Consider the following 20,836-nt stretch of genomic DNA (forward strand, 5'->3'; position numbering starts at 1 on the left):
ATCCGCAAACTTTGTTAGCACACTCCCACTTTTTGTGCTGAGGTCAGTAATAAAAAGATTAAATAAGACTGGTCCCCAAACTGATCCCTGAGGAACTCCACTGGTAACCTCCCTCCAGCCTGACAGTTCATCTTTCAGTATGACCCGTTGTAGTCTCCCTGTTAACAAATTCCTTATCCACTTTCAATTTTCATATTGATCCCCATCTTTTCCAATTTAACTAATAATTCCCCATGTGGCACGGTATCAAACGCCTTACTGAAATCTAGGTAAATTAGATCCACTGCGTTTCCTTTATCTAAAAAATCTGTTACTTTCTCAAAGAAGGAGATCAGGTTGGTTTGGCACAATCTACCTTTTGTAAAACCATGTTGTATTTTGTCCCATTTACCATTGACCTCAATGTCCTTAACTACTTTCTCCTTCAAAAATTTTTTCAAGACCTTGCATACTACAGATGTCAAACTAACAGGCCTATAGTTACCCGGATCACTTTTTTTTCCTTTCTTAGAAATAGGAACTATGTTAGCAATTCTCCAATCATATGGTACAACCCCTGAGTTTACAGATTCATTAAAAATTCTTGCTAATGGGCTTGCAATTTCATGTGCCAATTCCTTTAATATTCTTGGATGAAGATTATCTGGGCCCCCCAATTTAGTCCCATTAAGCTGTTCGAGTTTCGCTTCTACCGCAGATATGGTAATATCCACCTCCATATCCTCATTCCCATTTGTCATGCTACCATTATCCCTAAGATCCTCTTTAGCCTTATTAAAAGACTGAGGCAAAGTATTTGTTTAGATATTGGGCCATGCCTAGATTATCCTTGACCTCCACTCCATCCTCAGTGTTTAGTGGTCCCACTTCTTCTTTCTTTGTTTTCTTCTTATTTACATGGCTATAGAACCTTTTACTATTGGTTTTAATTCCCTTTGCAAGGTCCAACTCTACTTGACTTTTAGCCTGTTCTCACCTCAATAAGGTAGCTTTCCTTGCTGATCCCTCCCATCTTCCATTCCCTGTATGCTTTCTGCTTTTTCTTAATCACCTCTCTGAGATGCTTGCTCATCAAGCTTGGTCTACAACTCCTGCCTATGAATTTTTTCCCCTTTCTTGGGATGCAGGCTTCCGATAGCTTCTGCAGCTTTGATTTAAAGTAATCCCAGGCCTCCTCTGCCTTTAGATCCATAAGTTCTTCAGTCCAATCCACTTCCCTAACTAATTTCCTTAATTTTTGAAAGTCAGCCCTTTTGAAATCAAAAACCCTAGTTACAGATTTATTTTTTGTTAATCCTTCCGTTCAGTTTGAACTGAATTAGCTCATGATCACTCGAACCAAGATTGTCCCCTACAATCATTTCTTCTATGAGGTCCTCACTACTCACCAAAACCAAATCTAAAATGGCATCCCCTCTAGTCGGTTCAGCAACTATTTGATGAAGGAACCCATCAGCTATCACATCTAGGAAAATCTGAGCCCTATTGTTATTACTAGCACTCATCCTCCAGTCTATACCTGGGAAGTTAAAGTCTCCCATGATCACGCAGTTTCCATTAGTATTTACTTCATTAAAAACATTAAAGAGGGCTCTATCCATATCCAAATTAGATCCCGGCGGTCTATAGCACACCCCAAGCACTATCCCAGGGGAGGCTCTAATAGTTTTCTTCCCCAATGTAATTTTTACCCAGACAGACTCTGTTTTAGCCATTCCATCGCTTCTTATTTCTCTACATTCTACCTCATCATTGATATACAATGCTACTCCACCACCTTTACCTTTATTTCTGTCTTTCCTAAAGAACACATACCCTTCAATGCCCGTAGTCCAGTCATGACTACTATTCCACCATGTTTCTCTTATCCCTATAATATCTGGTTTCAGTTCCTGCACCAGTAGCTCTAGTTCCTCCATTTTGTTACCTAGGCTCCTCGCACTGGTGTACAAATGACTTAATTTTTGCTGTTTGGCCTCGCTCACATTCTTTACCCTATTAGGCACGGTCATTCTACAGCCAGTATAACCTATTAGACTGGAATCCACACTGCCCTTCCTCCTTATATACATTCTCCTACCCATGGCTGTATCCTTTCTTACTTCATTTTCTTCCCTCACAATGCTAAAATCTGGCATAGAGATTACCTGGACATCTCCCAACCATCTCCCCCAAATTCCTAGTTTAAAGCTCTCTTAATCAGCGTTCATCCTAGAAGTCTATTTCCTTCCCTACTCAGATGAAGTCCATCCCAAGAGAACTGTCCTCTGTCCATGAATGCCTCCCAGTGGCCATACATCCCAAAGCCCTCCTTACAGCACCATTGCCTAAGCCATCTATTGATAGTCATAATCTTGTCACACCTTTGTTGCCCTTCTCTAGGAACAGGCAGAATCCCACTAAAGATCACCTGAGCCTCGATTTCCTTAAGCGTCTTCCCCAGTCTAGCATAGTCTCCCTTAATACTTTCCAACGAGAATCTAGCCGTATCATTTGTTCCCACATGAAGGATAATTAGGGGATTCTTTCCTGCTCCCTTTAGGATCCTTTTCAACCTCAGGTCTACATCCCGTACCTTAGCACCTGGAAGACAGCACACCCTTCTATTCTCTGGATCAGCTCTGGTTACAGGCCTGTCTATTCTTCTCAATAAAGAGTCCCCGATCACATAGACCTGCCTTTTCTTGGTGACGGTGCTATTCTCTAGTCTATCCCCTGTTCCCTCTGGCTGCAAGTTCCTTCCATTCCTATGCTCCCTTGTAATCCTCTTCAACCCATCCTGTATCCTGCTGGGGCTCAAATTTGGTGTAGTCTCCATTGGCTTTTCCCCTTTTCCCATAGGACTAGCCGCTCTTCTCTTCTTCCTTGCCCTTCCACCTTCAGTGACTACCTGCTGAGCCCCTTCTTCATTTTCCAACTCTGCAAACCTGTTCTTAAGCTCTATTTCTCCTTCACTAGCCCATCTTTTCCTCTGCTTGGTTCTTTTAGTCACATGCTTCCTCTGACCACTTCCCTCACCCAGTCTCCCCTCAGAATTCCTCAGTCCGGCTTCCATCTGCAAGTCTGAGCTTTTCCCTTCTGAAACCTCATGTCTTGGCTCCATAATCTGCTCAAACCCCTTTCTAAACTCAACCAGACTTTCCACCTGCATTTCCAAACCTCAGATCTTTTCCTCCATCATCTCTATCAGACGGCATTTCATGCAGACAAAACTCTTACCAGGTACCCCCTCCAGGATCATGTACGTACCGCAGCTTCCACATCCAGTCATCTTTGTTGTGTCTTCCACTACATGAGTCACTCCCACTTCTGCCTCTGTATCGGTCATAGCCTTCCCACCCAAATCCTGTTAATCTGGGAATCACAAACCACACCAAAACACCACCACCCACAGCAAAAAACAAACCCCAAACAAGCACCACAAGACAAACTCCCCTGTTCACAGCTCTGTTTGCTAGCTCCTGTGCCGCTACAGCTGTCTGTGCCGCTGCCTGACTGGCTGGCTACCTTTATAGGACCCCCTAGTCAGAGAAGCCCCGCCCCCTAATCAGGGCTCAGCTTCTCTCCCAGCACAAAGCCCCTACCAGTCTCTACACATACAAATACAAAACCAAATACAAATACCCTCTCCTCCAACAGAAGATACTTTCAAATGTGTGGGGGAAGGTTTTTGTTGTGTGTTTCTTTGTGTTCTCTCCGGGTCAGCGAGGAACCAGGGCAGGGAAAATACATCTCCTAAAGCCATACCAGAAGTAAGCATCTAAGATTACAAATTGTAAGTAATGGGAAGGAAATGCGTTAGCTTATCTTTTGTTTTAGCTTGTGAATTTTCCCTAGGCTAAGAGGGAGGTTTATTCCTGGGTTTTTTTTGTTTTTGGGTTTTTTGCAACTTTAAAGTTTTGCCCAGAGGGGAATTCTCTGTGTTTTGAATCTGATTATCCTGTAAAATTACCTTCCATCCTGATTTTACAGAGGTGCTTCTTTTACTTTTTCTTTATAATAAAGTTCTGCTTTTAAGAACCTGATTGGGGTTTTTAGTGTCCTAAAAACCCAAGGGTCTGGTCTGTGCTCACCTTGTTTACTCTCAAGCCTCCCCAGGAAAGGGGGTGAAAGGCTTTGGGGGATATTTTGAGGGAAACGGGAACTCCAAGTGGTCCTTTTCCTAAATCTTTGTCTAACTCACTTCGTGGTGGCAGCAATGCCATTCCAAGGACAAGGGAGAATTTATACACTGGGGAAGTTTTTAACCTACGTTGGTAGAGATAAGCTTAGGGGGTCTTTCATGCGGGTCCCCACATCTGTACCCTAGAGTTCAGAGTGGGAAGGGAACCCTGACAGGGTTGTAGGAACAATGGAGACATTTCCTCACTCTGTTTTTCCTCCCTTCCAAACTTTTCCCTCCTTACCTCACTCTCTCATCCTTTCAGACTTAAAATGATTTGGTTGTGATCGGGTGGATTGGGCCCAGAGATCCCTTACTGGAGGCTTTAGAGTCCTGCCACACCCATCCCAGGAAAGGAGCAGTGGAGGAGTCCTCTAAGCAGCCTAGAATAGCTGCAAGGGAAGCAGCTAATCAGAAAGGCTGCAGGGAGCAGCTAATCATGGCCCAGGAGGGCCATATAAAAGGACAGTTAGTTCCTTACTGGAGCTTGAGTAGTGCTGGTTGTGCTCCTGGCTGGCTAAAGGGAACTGCAGTACCATGGATAGCTCAGTGCCGGCAGGGACTCGGGCAGCAAGGAAGAGCTTGTGGCTGGCTACTGGGCCTGAACTTAGAGGAGCTCTGAGGTAAGGGTGAAGCTTTGGTGAGGACTGGGCTGTGGGGAGGTGGCCCAGGGAACTGAAAGCAGTGTAGTTAAAGGGACATGGTAGACTGCTATTCTTAGGGTCCCTGGACTGGGACCAGAGTAGTGGGTGAGCCAGTTACCCATAGGCCACTGGGTAACTGGCCTACAATTGGACAGTGAGAAATGCCCAGAAGGGGAGCTGAACTACTTAGTGGCTGAGCTGGAGAGCTGGGGCCAGAGTATACCAAGAGAGTGCCTCCAGGGAGGAAGCCGTGGGGGTCTTGCCCAATACTAGGGCTGGGACTACTTAAAGAGTGTAGACACACTTGACCAGAAGGGGTGCTCATGAGAGGAGCGCCATGCTGTTACAGGCCTCCCTGCTCCCAATAGCACAAATCATTTAACTTTGCCCCATCCCAAAACAAGCACAAATTTATTTTACCCTACTCAGCAAAAAGATCAATTGATTCTGGCATTTCATACTTGAGAAGGAGACTTTTCACTCCTCCAGCCCTGGAGGAAGCAAGGGGGCCAACAACAGCAGATGATCTTCAGTCTCCCAGTGAGGCAGCAACAGAAGTTCTTTATCCTCCCCACAGTCTGCAGGGAGGGGAACAGAAGGAGCCTGTGAATGGGCATGAGTTACTGCAGAATGGGGACCACAGGACCATATATAGAGCAGGGGAAGAAAGGAGCTCTTCCTACTACATGTGCTGAGGACCAGGCAGTCTGTCCTGCTTGGCTGCTTCTCCCCAGGAGGCATGGAGAATGGGGAAAGACAGCCTGTCACTTGGAAACTTCTCCTTAGACCCAGAGGAGAATTTGACTCTGCAATCTAGAGGCAAACCCCAAAGAGTTAACAGGTCTGAGCATAGCAGATTCTCTCTCTATCCTGTGAAGGTGCCAGAAACTGTTTAGTCCAACGGCCATTAAACAGAGATGAGGAACAGCAGGAGAATGTGTTTTAAGGAAGGGGAAGCCCTTTAATTTCTGGTCCCCAGCCAGGTAGAGTCCAGACCATACAAAATGCAGACATTAAAATAATCTGTCTTACAGGTCAATTTGATCATATCACTCCCCGCTTTCAATCCCTCCACTGTCTGCCTATCAGCTATCCCTTAAAAATGAATGAACACCTGTTGCAGGCCTCTGTATAAATCTCCCTCCCTGCTGTAGAATCCCTTGTTGAGCTCCACATTGCTTCCTGCCCCTTCAGCTCCACCACTGATCACACTTGCCTGTTTGTCAGCTGCTGAGACAATCACCTCTATGCTTCCTTCATGTGACTCTATTCATGGTTTTACCTTCCTGAATTCTTCCTCCTGGCCTCTCCATTTTTAAGTCCTACATAAGATCCCATGGCTGTTGTGCTGCCTATAATGAGTCTTGTTGATTTGTTTGGAAAAATCCCTCTTGCTGTTCTCCCGCCTGGACCTCTGTCTACTTCTGTCCAACCTTAAATTGGGACCTCCTCAGTGTAAGGACTGGCGCCTCTTGTCCATCTGGAAAGTAACTAGCACATCATTGGCATTACCACAAACCAGTAACAGGACTGTGTGTTGGACAGAGAGAAAAAACTAATATTTGTTATGATTACTGTGGAAGAGGACAAGATGGCTCTGTCCTCCTAGTCACATGCTCTGTCCTCATTAGCAAGATCAATTGATTAATCTGTCCTTTAGTCAATGGGAAATACCCTTCCATCCCCACATATATTTGTAAAATTTGAGGTATCCAGATCACTACTGATCAAAGGTCATTTTCATTTAATGAATGGTCAATGGCCTATCTGACATGAGTTGGTGGTCTCAGTCCAGTGGATATATGACCACAAAGCAAAACCACCACAGTACAGTAAATGGCACTACTTGCTTTTTTCTGCTGAGAATGCTAACCAGGGTGCCAAAAGTTGAATGGACATGGAGAATGGCAGAGTACCACAGTCCCCATAGAGATGGTCCCTCCAGGTTAGGGTTAATGAACACTAGCAGAGAAGGAAGCTTGCATTGCCACTGGTCGCACTGTATCCATTTTGTGGCTAAAGAGAGAACTTGAGGTTTTTGGAGCTGTCAATCTGGAAGCTATTTCAAGCTTTAAATTCACTTGCACGTTAACGAGAAAAATAAGACTTGCTACAGAGAACAATGTATCATACTTAAGAGGATAAATAGCAAGATTCTGTGAAATAGGAAATAAAAATAAACACAAAGATCTTACCCAAGGAAAATTACTCTGCATAGGTCCAAGGATATTTACTCCACTTTTGTATAATCAGTTAAACAATTTTCCACTACACTTGTTCAGATTTATCCAATCAATTTTAGGTTTCTTTGGGAATCATGTGGCTTGAAGGCAAATGTGAGACAAACAAAAGGAATACTTGGTGTATGTAATTTGTCTGAGTAGCAGAGAATAGTTCATTGTCCTCTCCATCTAACTCGGAAGGTAAATGTCTCTTGTTATAAAAGCTGTACAGAAGGCCTTACGCTCCTACTTTCAGTTTAAAAAAACTAGACAAAACTTGAACTCACTGGAGCCTCCTACTAAATTTGCAATGGACATGTAATACCAGAGAGAAAACGTCAGGTTTTAAACATAGTAACTGTGCTCAGCTTGTTCTACTGAATGCCTTAGTGCTTATGATTAAGGCTACGATTTGGTCATGGATTCCATGATTAGTTTAAGAGATACTGGTGATTTCTTCAGCTTCAGCCCTGTGCAGCAGGATTTGGGCTTCCATGATTTATTGTTTATTGCCCACGACCTGTCTGTAATTTTTAATAAAAATACCCCTGCCAAAATCATAGCCTTACTCATGATTAATTCAAGGAACCTGTCATTTAGAAATTCATAAATCATGCCAGTAAACGTCTTAATAAAGAGAAGCAATTGTGAACTGGCAAGTTCACAGTTAACTGCTAAGATGCAATTGCCACACCTCAGCGTCAGATGTTATCTACAGAAACTAACCACAAGTTCCCTTTATAAGGCAGTGGCTGCAAACTGTTTAACTTCAAATCTTTTCTTGAGAAAAAGAAAAGTTATGTTATTGCAGATTTTTATTCAGGCTGGGATCAAGTGTAAAAGTTATACACGCTACAAAATAATCTTTCTTCCTGTGAATGAAGTGCTAATCCTTTCCATGTATTAAATCCAATGGGCCAAATTAATCAAATAGGTAATTCTACTGGTATCATTTTATAGGGATGGATTTGATACTTTAATGGAAAGGGCCTAATCCAAAGCATATAGAAGCCAATGGCCTTCGGATGAAGCCTAGAATAACGTTACACCTCAGAAGATTAAAAATGACCTATTAAGGAAAATGCAGTAATACGATTAGAAAGAAGAAAGGTAACATAAAGAATATTGAAGATTACTTGGATTCCACAGTTACTTTTGATACACTAGTGACCTCTAAAAATAAGGTTGAGTCCACTTTTGTATAAATAAACTTACTACCAGCCCAGATGTCAGGTTGATGTCAGGAGAGGAGTCACACCCCTAGACAGGCCAATGGCCATCCTCCTGTGTTAGGGAGGCTGTCACTGGTTAATTCCCAGTGCTGCTTTCAAGTGCACTGGGCAACTAGGGACTACCTATGAAGGAACAGTAGTAGGTGAAGGTGGTTCTCTTCTCATCTCACCTTTGACTGCTATAAAATGGTTTCAGTGGGAGCAAGATTGGCCCATAGTTAAATTAATTTCTGTCCAGAACGATTCTAATGCATAAGTAGAATTATAGTTTGCACTCTTCAGTGCATTGAAACAATTCAAGAATTTTCATTCTGCTTCTCTATAAATGGAGTTTCACTCAGTCCAGCTTCACTTATGGCCTGAGCCAGGAGTCTTTCCAATGACTTCAATGTTTACTTCACGTGGCTTTAGAGAAGGCTCATAAACAGGTCCCAATATACATTCTGTTGTAACACAAAGAGTATGTCAACACTTCACACTAAGTCTGGGTCTTTGGGATCTGAGTTTATGAGTTTATCAGTGTTTCCAGGCCCGTGCATAACCATCCACACTGCATTGTAAACCTGGGTTTACAATTGCTGAACCTGGATCTGATTGCACTGTGGACAGTCAGATGTAGTGGTCAGAACAAGAGTCAGGTCAAGTCAGGTACCAGAGAGTAAGAGTCCAAGACAGGCTAGAGGACAAACTGAGAGTCAGGCAGAGAGTAGCCGACTTTCTAATCGCACAAAACCCAACATCCTAGCCCCACTCCTTTCCTGAGGCCCTGCCCCCCGCTCAATACATTCCCCCTCCCTCAGTGGCTTGTTCTCCCCACACCCACTCACTTTCACTGGGCTGGGGTTGGCGTGTGGGGGGGGTGAGGGTTCCAGCTGCGGGTGTGTGTTCTGGGATGGGACTGGGGATGAGGGGTTTGTGGTGCAGGAGGGAGCTCCAGGCTGGGGGGTGGGGCAGAGGGGTTCAGGATGTGGGAGGGGGCTCTGGGCTGGGGCAGGGGATTGGGGTGCAGGTGGGGTAAGGGCTCCATCTTGGGGTGCAGGCTCTGGGTTTGGGGTAGGACTCAGGGTTGGGGCAGGGGGTTGGGGCTTGGGATTGGGGAGCAGGCTTACCTCGGGTGGCTCCCAGTCAGCGGCACAGTGCGGGGGGGGGGGCGGCTAAGGCAGGCTTCCAGCTTGTCCTGGCTCCATGCTGCACCCCGGAAGTGGCCAACAGGTCCAGCTCTTAGGCAGAGGCCAATGGGAGTGCGGAACTGGTGCTTGGGGCGAGGGCAGAGCGCGCGGATCCCTGTGGCCCACCCACCTAGGAGTCAGACCTACTGGTCGCTTCCGGGGTGCAGCGTGGTCCCAGGACAGGTAGGGACTAGCCTGCCTTAGTTCCACAGAACCGCCAACTGGACTTTTAACGGGAGGTAGGCAGGCAGGGTCTGGTTATCAGGAGGTCTGAGTCAGACAGGCCAGAGCAGGACTGGCTCTAGGCACCAGGAAAGCAAGCACATGCTTGGAGCGGCACAATTCCAGGGGCGGCATTGCGGCCACCCTTTTTTTTTTTTTTTTTGCTTGGGCAGTTGCGCTCTAGGAGCTTGGGGTGGCAAATTTTTTGCTTGGGGCAGGCAGGGTCCAGTTACCAGGAGGTCAGTGCCCTGGAAGGAAAGATGGAAGGGGGCATGGGCGGCGGGTATAACAGGCCAGGGAAGGCTAAGCCTTCCCTGGCGCAGCTGCCGTTGACCCGCCACTGGACACCTGGGCCATGGTGGCGCTGCCTCTTTCCCTTGGCCCCCACCCCCTGCTGCTGCCTGCCTGCTGCTGCTCGCCGCGTCCCTCCTCCTCGGGGATGGGGGAGTGAGGAGGGAACATGGCGAGCCAGCGGAGGGTACGGGAGTGAGGCGGCTTGCTCAGCCAGGCGCTGGTGCTGGCTGGAGGTGGGCCGGGCTCACAGGGCTGGCCCAGCGCTGCGGGCGGCCTGGCATGACTAGGGTGGGCAGGCCACAGGGCTCCTCCAGTTGCAGGGAGGCCCCTCAGGGCTCCTCCTGTTACAGGGGGGTTTGAGGCTCCAGCATGCGGGGGGTGGGGCCTCAGGTGGAAAGAGCGTGGCCAGCAGGCTAGCCTCCCCAAAGTGGGGGTTCCCCCCCACACATGAAGGGGGGATTGGGCTCAAACCTGAGTCACAGCCTGGGCTTAGTGTGCAGTGTAGACATACTCTAAAGGAGAGGTTACTCACAGTCTGCAGTAACTGGAGTTCTTTGAAATATGTTCCCCTATGTGTGTTCTACTTCTGGTGCACAGGTGCTTTTGTAAGAGATATTTTTGGTAATAGTGCCCGTTCAGCCCACACATGTGCTAGAGGCCTACTCATGCCCTCAGCTGAGAATATACAGGGCTGCACAGGCAAACTGCCCTCAGTTCCTTCTCCATGCCAAAATTCTACAAAGGAAACTCTGAAGCAGAGGGGAAGGTAGTGGAGCACCTATAGGAGGACACATCTCGAAGAATCCAAGTTACTGCACAAGCTGACTTTTCCTCCTTGTTCAAGTAGCATCTCCGTGGGTGTTCAACTTTGTGACTTCTGAGCAGTATCCTCAGCTGGAGGGGGCAGTTTCAGAGCTGAGTTCCATACTGAAGACAAGACTGCATTCCCAAGCACAGCATCTGAGCTAGAAGGATGAACGAACCACCACTTGCTTGGAAAAGGCATGTATCAAAGTCCAAGTTGCAACCTCGCAAATCTCAACAATGGGAATGTTTGAGTATTGCCCTAGAGGCAAAGAGAGACCTCATGGAATGGGTTAACAGGTAAAAGGAGGCTGTATATCAGCAGCTACATAACAGGGAAATAATGCATCTAGAAATTCCTCTCAAAAGCCTCTGGATGGAGATTGTGGAGCCTTTGAATTGCTGATGGATCGAAACGAACAGTTTGGGAGACTTTCTAAATGATCTGGTTCTGACCAAATAAAGGGTATGGAATGTCGCATCCTCCCTGGTCTGACGTGGCTTCTGGGAGATAGGTGACTTGATGTGAAATTCCGATGACATGTTAAGTAGACACTCAGGTTGTGGACGTAATTAAACTTTTGTCCTTGAAAAACACTGTAAAGGAAAGGGTCCATCTTTAAAGTTACAATTCCCCTGACTCTTCAAGCAGAAGTGACGGCCACCAAGAATGCCATTGTCATGGATATGTAAAGAATGGAACAGGTGGCATCAGTTTGAAGAGGGGTGTCATAAGACAATTGAGTATGACGTTTAAATCCCATTCTTGGGTGGGTTCTCAAAAATATTCCTCAACCCTTTAATGAATCTCATTATGGAGGGATAAGCAAACACTAAGAACCCCTCACACCAGGAATAAAAGGCTGTCGTAGCTATCAAGTGAACCCTGATGGAATTCCTAGATAATCGTGACATCTTTAATTCCAGCAGATAGTCAAGGAGACCAGAGAGACCAGAAGAATAAGTGGACAAAAGATGTCACTGGTCACACAGTGGTGAAATCTTTTTAGTTTCTGCAGTACTGTAGAAGTAGACCTTTTTCTACTGTTTAACACCTGCTGTACCTCTGCAGAACAAGATGTCTATTCCCAGGAACCACTGAGTAACCAAGCCTTGAGCTGAAGAATCCCCAGGTTGGGATGGAGCATGTGACCGGCATCTTGAGAGGGAAGGCTGGGAATGCACAGAAGATTCATTGCTGGACAAACAGCAAGGTGAATCAGATAAGGATACCAGGCCTGTTTAGGCTACACTGGAACTATTAACATGATCTTGGATTTGTCTTGCTTGATCTTGTTTACTACCCTCAATATCACGGGCATCGGAGGAAATGCATACAGAAGGCCCTTTGTCAAGGAATGAGGAAACCATTTCCCAGTGAGTGAGGGCCCAACATCCCTCTTGAGCAAAATTGATTGTAGTTTGTGTTGGTAATGGAGGCAAACATATCCACTTGTGGAAATTCCCAAGTCAGAAATAAGTGAGTGAGAGTCCAGGAGTCCAATTCCATAGGGGAAGGAAAGACAGAGAAGGGGCGGTTTTGGGTCATTGCAAAACTGTAAGTATCATAAAACTCTCCTTTGCCCATGCCAGCCCTTTCAGAACCTGACCTCTCCCTCCCTCCTTTTCCCTCTGCTCCATGCAGCTCAGGGACTGTCACTGCCAGAGCGCTGGCTGAGAAATGTACAGACACAGTGGCTGCTTATTAATACTCTTTTTTGTTTTCTTTGATAGCTTCCACTAAATGCTTTACAGTTGTTCATGGTATTTCAATAAAATCATTGATTTACAGCCATGTGTTGCTTGAGGAACATGTCAGGGTGAACGGGGGTATACGTGTTGGGGGACCTGGCTTCAGGCATGTACTATTGCAGCAAGAGGGGATATTTCGGGGGAGGGGGTGTATATATTGTAACTTACCAGCCTGGGATTCCAGTTCTTGCCACAGCTTGGGGTCCTCTTCTGGTTCCTTGTGGAGATGCTTCCTCAATTAGGGCTGCCGAGTAGAGGTAGCAAATAATATGCTCCTCTTTCTCCAGGTCTCCTGGGGCTTCCTCCAGGATTTCTTTCAAGGTCCCTGCTGCCTCCTTGCCTTGCCCCTCAGTGGTGTCTCATCATATGATGAGGCCAGTGGGGTTGAGAGTCACTTCAGACTCTGTATTTGCAGCCCTGGATGTCACCTGGTCTAAATCATTGTAGTATTAGCATGTGCTAGATCTCTTCCCCAAGCTGTTGTTGGAGTGCTTCACCCTCCTGTAAACAAGCCTGAGGTGCTTCATGTGCTCCCGGCATGAAGATGGAGTCTAGTGAATGCCCACCTCCTCCAGTCTCCATGAAATCTCCCGGTACAGGTGTATGTTCCTGCCACTCTAGGTGAAGTCACAGAGGATGATTTATCCTGACCACACACTCATCTGCACCCAAGTATGCTCCAGAGACCAAGCAGCAGCTCTTGGAATATGATCCATGATCACCAGTGCTGATCAAGTCTTCACAGGAGAACTTATCTTAAGAGCTCAGTGCAGGTTGCTGCTACTGCTGGCACTGGGGGATCAGGGACCTTTATACCTGTGGGTAAGGGTCAATGCATTGTGGGAATGGCCCTGGAGAACTATTAGTACCTATGACCTAGTACACACCCCTTGCCCCCATCCATACTGCACTGTAGAATGGGTACAGAGCCATGCCACAGTAGAGGCATGTACATACCCACATCCTTCATATGTGCTAGTTTTCCTGCACTATGCTGACGTCCAGAAACATGTTTCAGGGCTTCAGATGTGGACAATATGGGTTTGTGGCACAACACGCATGTAACCATGTACAGTCACAAGTGTAGCTGCAGCCTTAGAGGAACTTGGAGTCCTAGTCACACAGTCAGTACTGATGAAGCACAGAGCCTCGCCTGTACCCAAATCAGGCTGTGAGGTCTCCAATACAGCCTTATGCTTAAGAGACTGAGTCTTTATTGAAGTGAACTTATTAGAGGAGAATGAATCTTCTTTTAATGAGACTTTCCACGCTCCTCCAAAGATCTCCTTGGCGTAGGTCAGGGCAAACATGCAGATGCGGAGGGGGCACTATGTATACTGAAAGACTCATGGCCGGGGGGGGGGTCTCCTGGCCTGGATCCTAGGCTGGATGGAAAGAATGCTGCATCATTAAGAACTTAAGTTTTAGTTCCCATTTCTTCCTAGCTCTGCTTTTAAATGCTGAGCAGGTGCTACCCTTTTCAGGAATGTACATTTTCCCTAAGCAGTGGGTACACCAGGAACGTCCATCACTAGTTGCAATAGCTTCCCGGCTCATGAAGCAATGTTTGAAGCCTGGAGATCCTGGCATACCCTAGGATGATGGGGATCTCTAAAATAAATTAAAAAACCTAAGGGGGAAGGGATTATAAAATGAAACCCCTCTACAAAATGATTTAAGTATAAGAATAAAGTAAAGAACTAGACTGAGGAACAAGCCTTGACTAGTATACACACTAAACGCTCCATCTCAGGACAAGGCAGTTGAGAAGGGTGGCTCGCTCACACAGTGCGGTATATCCTTGGTATGGGGCACACGGTAATGTAGAGTCATACATGGGCCAAATGGGTATTGCCACCACCAATCTCCAATCAAAGGTACATGGGGTACATGTGCACCTGAAATGGAGCACCCATTGTGACACTACCTGAAGAACAGCAATTTACTGCGCAGCAAGCCAGGGCATGAATCTACAGGGAGCCAGCTTGCCCTGCAGTAACAGTGTATGTGGATGCTACTGCAGTACACTGAAAGTCTTGGATCCTCACTTGGCACAGTACACTTTCAAATAGTAATATGCTAAACTGCATTCAAGGTCTTTCACTGCACTGTAGCAGTGTCCCCACAAGGAGTGCAGCAAGTTGGTGCGCTGTAGATTCAGATCCTGGCTTGCCGTGCAGTATTTTGCCACATAGATAAGCCCATAGATGTGTTTGACAATTTTACCCTAAGTCCCATGCTGCAAATTAAAATGAAGTGTGATTCTAATAGACTACATCATTTTATGTTCAAACTCTGTGATCTTGTGATAAAATCTAACAGCCTAATAAAGTTAGATTTTTCCATTGTGATGTTTCCTTTCCTATCATTTTATACTGTATCTCTTTAGGGGTGAATCACACACACAGAGCCATAGGACCCAATCCATAAACAGTTACACACATGCTTAGCTTTATGCAGATGTGTGGTCTCAATGAATTCAAGTGTTTACAGGATGGGGTCCTTAGTCCTCTGCATCTTACATTTTCGTATCGCTGAGTAGTCTATAACGGGGTGGCTTGTAATTGCAGAACTCATGTAGCACCATAACCACCTCACTTGCATGATTTTAAATACTGTTTACTAGGAGCCTGACAGGAGTTTATTACTGTTTTTGAAACAATGCTGAGTGAAAATGGTGCATTGAAAACACTCATTGCCAAATGCAGTCTGAGAACTCTCCTTTGAGTCCTATGTTCAGTACACACATACAATGCTCGCTGGGGCGTGAGAAGATGTTTATCTAACTGTAGAATCTTGAAAATGTCCAGATATCAAAATTAATGTGCTAACTTATCTATCAATATAAATGCTTTAAATAAAGTTGGTGGCAGGCACACACAAAAAATAATAATTTACACTTTTCAGATACCTGTGAGAAAAAGTGAGAGAACTTTACACAAAGACATCTTATCCACTTCAGCTATAACAAACAGCAGTCATATCACCTCCCTCCTCAAACTCTTCCACTGGCTTCCCACCCTCTTCAGAATTCAAGTCAAAATTACCCTCATTTTTAAAACCTCACATGTTCTTGCTCCCATAGAGCAGAATTGTTCAATGGACTATCAGCATTCTAAAGAGAGCAGGATTTGTCCCTTTCTCTCTCTCCCCTCCCTTCCCATTCCTTTTGCTTCAGCAGCTGCCTCCTCTGCCTCATTCCACAATTTTACTACTATGTGGGTGCAAGAACCTCCTTCTCTGCAGCTCCTGGCATCCGTGATGATCTTCCTGTGCCTCATCCTCATTATTTTTCAATCTTTTTAAATCTCAGCTGGAAACAGTTTTTTTCCCCCTCTCTTGTTTCTGTCCTTTATGCTGTGATTCAGGAAAACAGTGAATAATAACATGCTAAATTTAAATGTGCTGAAAGTGACAGCATGTGCTTAAGTGCTTTCCTGACTGGGGGCCCCTATTTCCATTTTTATTCTGTAGGCGTACGGGGTCTTTTAGCTGCAGGACAGGGCCTGGAGCCAGAAATCCAGGGTTATGTTCTCAGCTCTTCCACAGATGACCATAGTAAAGCTGGCCACATCACTGTCTCAATTTCCCCATATATAAAATGGGAACAATATTTTTTTTCTGTTGTACCTATTATTAAATCTTTGAAATATTTTCAGCTACACCGGTGTAAATCCAAAGTAACTCCAGTGTAACTGGCAGTAGAAGCTGGTACCCTCAGGTTTAAAGCACTATTACAAACACAAAATGTTATGTAAATCTGTGTATTTATCAAGTTTTTGTATATTAAAAGTATGAAGAGAATAGAATCAATTTCAGTAGACAAAATGCTATATAATTACTATTACTTGATTACCATATCCTTTTCCAAACTTGGTAAGCAATATTTACTCCTTAAGTAAGTAAGTATCAAGCCTGTCAACAGAGGAAAAGCTGATGCAGAGGAAGTCATGTTTATATAAACATTGAACTGTGCTGTATGAATGTTAATTATAAAGAGAGATTCAGGAGAAGCCCAGCCCTGATACTGGTGCAGTCTAACAGTTCACAGAATAGACAGCCCTTTTGGAGTTGGAGCTGGAGCTAGACATGAATCTATATAATAAATCGGTACAGAATGCTGCATTTATCTCTCACACTAGTGAAACTAAGAAATGAAAAATCCCATAATTTCCCACCAAACAGACAGACCCTACAATTCTTCTTGCATCCACTGCATGCGGAATTGAATGCTGTACTAGTTTGTGATGCTGGTTCCAAAAAATTGGAAGTTGTTATATGGCTTTCTGGGATTCAAATACTCACACTAAAGTGTGCATGGCTCTCAAATTAAATATTCATTATGAGGACAGACAGACACACTAAGACAGCCAAAAATTTCCCAAACACCAGTTCCATAAATATTCCCAATTTGAAAATGAGTGCAATACAAGCAAATTAAACAAACACTAGATAACATAACTGGAGCACGAGGAATACTCATTTGTAATATAAACCTAATATTTTTATCCCCCATTGATGCTGGAGCAGATTCACAGAAGTTAGAGATGAAAATATCTGATTAGATTATCAAGGACATGATCCATAGCCCATTGAAGTCAATGGGATAATGTCCATTAAAATTCAATATATTTATAGTCCTTTTTTCCAGTCTAAATTTAGATATCTGGAGTGACAGGGCTTCCATTGTTTCATATGTAAATAGATTTAACAAACTAATGTGTATATGCATAATTTATTTCCCTTTAGGGCACAGTAGTGATCTGGAGGTGACTGTAGTGAAGTCTCTTTGTCTGGAGCACTGACTAGCGATCATCTGGTAGGAGCAGGTGGGTGTATTCCACGACTGATTTTCTGTAATCACAGGATGCAGATCCTGCACGCCATGTTCTCTGAAGGCTTCAGATAAAGCATCAACCTCACCATCACCACTTTAGTGTGGAATTTCATACTCCACATTAGACCAGCTCTATGATGAATGGGTTTCTATGCAGCTTCTTACGAGACCTTTGACAGCACCCTGAGGGTCATCACTAGGAATGAGACTGATATTAATCCTCTTATCTATTCCATTGCTTTGCCTATGGGAAAAAATAACCTTTGACTGAATAGTACAGTAGGGAAAACTCTACTACCAGCACTGTACAACACCAACATAGCTCCTCTACTTCTTCATTCCTCCTTTCCTCTTTCATACGCATTAAGAGCTATCAAACCTCATCTGATGCGAATATGCCTCTGAGTAATTGTTCCGATTAGTGCTTGGAACACTTCTTATTGCAAATAAGCCACCCACCTCAATGTCTGCGAATAATAGAGGGCTGAAAATACAGAAGCGATGTTAATTCACACTATTTAAAAGTACTTTTCCTGCTGAATTCACCCCTCTCTAATTTGGTAACTTATTTTGCTGAAACTGAATGGGCACTGTGAGGAGTACCTGTCCTCTTAGCATAGATGTTTATAGTAAAGAATCTGAGATTTCAAGCAGCCATTTTTTATTCAACTGATTGCAATTTCTTTGCTAGTGGGCGCAGTGGCGTCTCAGAATGAAACGCTCTTGCTCAGTTGAAGTGGTTTGAATTATTATTCATTGGAATCTTCCATTAAGTGCTGTGTCATCTTTCTTCAAAGCACAATTTGTTCACTGGGAAGTATTCCTTGTCAAGCCCAATACGCAAAGCTATTGTACACCACTTGCTCAACATTTTTGTTTGTTTGTTTTCTTTCCATGACACTCTGTCTTCATTTATTCTGGCTTCTGTGGACAAAATGAGTTCTGTTTGCTCGAGGCCAAAAGAGATTTCAGATTTTTCTAATACTTGCTGTTTCCCCTGGTGTTTTTGAGTAGATTCGGAGCAGGGTAGATAAAAATCAATGATTTCTTTTAAATAAAACAAATCTGATTTTTAATTTTTTTTTAAATCAGATTTTTTTGGTAAAATTCTTTTTGAGGAAAAAAACCTATCTAAAGATAAAGATACATTATAGCTCAAAGATATCTCATTATGGAATAAGGGATTATAAATTCTAATTCTATAGTATGAGACAATATATTAATATAGTATTTAAGAAAAGTTTTGTAAATGAGTTCCAATAGTTCATGGCTTAGGGACTCAGTTTTATGGGGTTCCAGGGGCTTCTGTATAGATTATTTAGGTTAATCTTTCTATCTACCCACCCAATGGGACTCAGTGCTAAGTCTAGAAGATATCATCAGAGATGCTTAGTTTTGCAGTTCTCAAACTGTGGATTTGTGTTTCCAGAGATAACATGCTTGTTAACAGCAAAAATGTTTTTAAATAAATAAAGAAAATATGGAGGTGAGAAACAACAGACCTCGTCCCTCTGCAAATTTGTGTACACAGAGTCAATCCCTTACCTCTCTCTAAAAAGTGCAAACTTTCAAAAAGTTCAATGAATAGAAGATTGTTGGGGGCAGAATAGATCTGGACAAGGAGAAGTCTGGAGATAAATGTGAGAAGTGAGGGACAGGCAGTAGAAACAAAAAAGTGAAACTGTTTGAGCAGCATATTCCAGAAGTTTTGAGGTCTTTCTGAGTGTAGCCTTCATTGATTTGAGATCTACCATACGATTCTCTCACTAGAAGGAAAAACCTATAATGGCAGCAGGCCGTAAGAGAGACCCAGCTTGGGAATATTTTAATGAAATTCTCTACCTGTGGGTAAGAGAGGCATGCATGCAAAATGCAAACAGTGCAACAAAGAAATGCAAGGCCTGGTTGCCCAAATGAAACAACATCATGAAAAGTGTTCCTTCTCAGGAGGAAGCTGTGTTGAAGATGATGAATGGAACATGTCTGAACATGCAAGATCTGCAGGTTGGTAAATTTTTTTATTTCATACTTCTTAAGGACTGCCTGTCTTCCTTCTGGACTATTCTTGAATTCTCACGTTTGAGCAAAAAAATATAGTTGTTACTCTATGGTACTATCATTTTAGATGCAGTTGTGACAAGAAATAAATAGCTGAAATAGGCAGATCTTTCTTTTACAATTTCACCTTTAAAGTAGTACTGAGTGTCTGTGAATGCAATGAGTAATACTAAATGAGCAGTGTGGTAATAATAATTAAATAACTGCATTGACTTATTTTGTTTAGAAGAATCCATCCTCAACCCACAGGATTCTGAAGACTAGCCACCTTCAAGGTTACCATCATTTTCTATAGTTTCAGAGTTATCTGCCAATGATAGTGTTTCAGTCAGATCATGTATGTCACATAGCTACAGTATATCACTTATAGCAAAAAGAAAAAAAAAACCTCCATCATCCAGGATGAACCATAGATAAGTTTGTGATAAGAACCAGCAGATTACAAAGAGAGGAAATTGATGAAATAATTGCCCGGTTTGTTTATGCAACAAACTCTCCTTTCCGTAAAATTGAGAACCCACACTTCATTAACATGGTTCAGTCATTAAGACCAGGATACAGTCCACCCAACAGATGTCGCAGGCAAATTGCTGGATAAAGTGTATGAAAGAGAAATTGAGCCATGTGCAAAAGATCTAGAGGGTGAAATTGTTAACCTGAGTCTTGGTGGGTGGAGCAATGTCCACAATGATCCTGTTGGATGTGTGTGACCACAGAAGAAGGGAATGTCTTCCTTACAGAAACAATTGACACATCAGGAAATGCACACACAGCAGAATGCTTACAAGAAATAGCAGTAAAAGCTATAACAAACTGAAAAAAAATTTCAAGTGTCTAGACAATGCTGCAAATGTATCCAAGATGAGAAGAAATTTAAAAAAAAAGAGTCCCAAGCTAACATCATACGGTTGCAGTGCTCATTTGATGCACCTCCTAGCCAAAGACTTCAGTGTTCCAGAAATAAAGGCTAATGTTGAAATTGGAAAATACTTCCGTAACAACCACTTTGCAGCAGCTAACTCTCCCACAAGACATGCGATGGAACTCAGTAGTGGACTGTTTTGAGCACTATATCAAGAACTGGCCTATTCTGATGACAGTTTGTGAACAAAATTGTCAAAAAATAGATGGCCCTGACCCAGCCAAAGTTCTCAACATTGGGCTTACGAGAAATGTTGAACACATGCTGAACATCCTGAAGCCTATTTCTGTAGCCTTGAACAAAATACAAGGAAATAGCTGTTTTATTGTGGCTGCTGTTGAAATTTGGAAGGAACTGAGTGAGATCTTAAAAACAGAAATATGTAATGACAGAGTTAAATTACAAGCATTAAAAAAAAAAAAAACAAATAGGACAAGCACTATCTCCAGCTCATTTTCTTGCAAATATTCTCAATACTCGGTACCAGGGCCAAACCTTAACTGCTGAAGAGGAGGAGT

General features: G+C 43.7%; 1 protein-coding gene across 1 annotated transcript in view; it reads right to left on the minus strand.

Moving 5' to 3' along the window:
• Positions 1-20,836, minus strand: part of STK38L (serine/threonine kinase 38 like) — a 166,710-nt gene that overhangs the window by 137,008 nt on the left and 8,866 nt on the right. The gene's annotated exons all lie outside the window — the stretch shown is intronic.

This window comes from Natator depressus, chromosome 1 (assembly GCF_965152275.1).
Source record: "Natator depressus isolate rNatDep1 chromosome 1, rNatDep2.hap1, whole genome shotgun sequence".
Taxonomy (NCBI): Eukaryota; Metazoa; Chordata; order Testudines; family Cheloniidae; genus Natator; species Natator depressus.